Below are 2,320 nucleotides of genomic sequence, written 5' to 3' on the forward strand. Positions count from 1 at the left end.
ATCATTGCCTACGATTGCGCAACAGACCACCAAAACATAACGTCGTTTAGTAGCCTATCTGTGGGCACATGCGAGAAGCCTGTCATTCAAACAAACCAAACCATTCATCGTCTCAAACTCCTTCAAAAATCTGAAAACCAAAATATTCTATACAAAACCTGCTTAATATCAGCCAATTACCTCATATTAAAATGCGCCACCTTTGGGGACCTGCAAGCTCTCCCCAACGGATATTACTCTGAAATTATAGAAATTGGTAGCGCCAGATGCCACCAACTCCACAACAAACTAATTTTCGAACTACCGATGGGAGCTATTATTCAAGGACTCAAAATCAACCATACAACAAGAGCGTCCCACACAATAGCCGGATCCCTTGATAGCAAAGGCAATTGTGACGGTACTACATACATTACCCCTAGAGGAACGTGGCATAAAGCGATTGTCCAAGCAAAATACGAAATTACGCTAACGGAGGGATTCACAACAGCTAATTACCACGACAACTACATCACATTATCAAGCGGCTCAAAATTCAAACTGTCGGATCAATATGGTNGTTCAAAATTCAAACTGTCGAATCAATATGGTTTTGACTCCTTTAAAGGGGAGGTAGTATGGAGTGTGACAGAACTATCATGTGATACTGAATACGACACATTATATGACGGCCCAGCCTCACTATTTCTCACTAAATCACTGACGGACAGCAAGGCAGATATAAAAACTTTTGTGGCTCAAACAGAAGGCATAGCGTTTGCCCTGCGATATATAAAAGACATATCAATCTGCAATACACCAATGATTCAGACGGAACATCCAATGCTATTTATATTAATGGACCAAAATCACATTAACGACATAAAACCTAAAGCTCCTTCTCCTCAAAATACTGACCTAATTGCCTACGTCAACACGAAATTTGTATGGTTAGAACATCACATGGCAACCACCTTATCTGACCTATATACCGACATCACTATTAAACAATGTGCTCAAGAAAGGAATCAATTACTCCACAAACTGTCATTAGCATCTTATAGCCTAACCGAGTTCGCCCACTCAATATGCAATAGTCCGGGATGTATGGCCATAAACAGCGGTGAAGTAATTTACCTTATTCGATGCAAACCTGTAGAAGTCCAAATAGCACAAAAAACTTCTTGCTATCATGAACTACCCGTAATACATCGCAATGACACCTACTTCATGGTTCCGAAAACTCACACACTCCAAAGATTTGGCACCCAAATAACATGTAATACTCTACTTCCGTCAGCTTACTTCCTTAATGACGAGTGGTTTGGACTAACACCACAATTAGTTGATATCAAATCACCGCAAATATTGAAACCAGATACCACATTCACCTGGACATATAAATCTCCTCATCATTTGATATCAGCGGGAATATATTCCAAGGAGACCATGACCGCCTTTCAAAAACACCTAATGTTTCCCCACGAAGCAACAGCAATCCAAAACAATATCGCGCGGCAAACATTAGGATACGACATGTCTGATCACCGATTGAATCTTTACCAGCTTATCGATCCCAATACCATCAGCAACCTAGTAGAGAACAAAATTTACCAAATGTGGGGCTGGTTCAGTTCATTTGGATCATTCATGTCTGGAGTGCTTGGAATTATCTTTATTTTCAAATTAATATCCACAGCACTAAATGCATTCATGAATATCACACTTCTGTATAATACATTTGGATGGAGTGTAAGAATCATAGGAGGCTTGTTTAACAACATTACACACTATCTAATGCACAATCATCACAAACAGAACTATAACAACTACAAAAATGAATTATCAACAATACAAAAAACCACAAACAAAGAAGCACCAACAAAAATCACCATCCAACACTCCCCCTATCCATTACTACAAACTCAATTCATTCCAGACACTCAGTAAACAAATATGCCCACCACAGAGACTCTACTATTGACGTTATGCAACTTACAACTACAACAACCAAACATTCATCCACAAAACTTTAATTTTTTTTTTTCTCAAATACATACATTTGTGTGTTCATAATTTTTTCTTATTGTTATCATTATAAACCATAAACCATTATATCATATATGTATTACAAATTATTATTATCATTATCATCTATCATAACTATCATTATTATTACTGTAATCATAAATCACATATCAATTTTCTTTTTATTGAAATCATCTATTTTATTACCATCATTATATATTTTTTTTTTATTTTTATTTTTAGAATGTGTAACACACATTGTATATAACAAAATTTTACTTAAACCACAATTTACTAACACTAATCTTATATA

General features: G+C 36.3%; 1 pseudogene; it reads right to left on the reverse strand.

Moving 5' to 3' along the window:
• Positions 1-108, reverse strand: part of LOC126904908 (uncharacterized) — a 7,297-nt pseudogene extending 7,189 nt beyond the window's left edge.
• Positions 109-2,320: the final 2,212 nt, after the last annotated feature.

Source organism: Daktulosphaira vitifoliae, unplaced genomic scaffold, assembly GCF_025091365.1.
Source record: "Daktulosphaira vitifoliae isolate Bord-2020 unplaced genomic scaffold, ASM2509136v1 Scaffold_4, whole genome shotgun sequence".
Lineage (NCBI taxonomy): Eukaryota > Metazoa > Arthropoda > Insecta > Hemiptera > Phylloxeridae > Daktulosphaira > Daktulosphaira vitifoliae.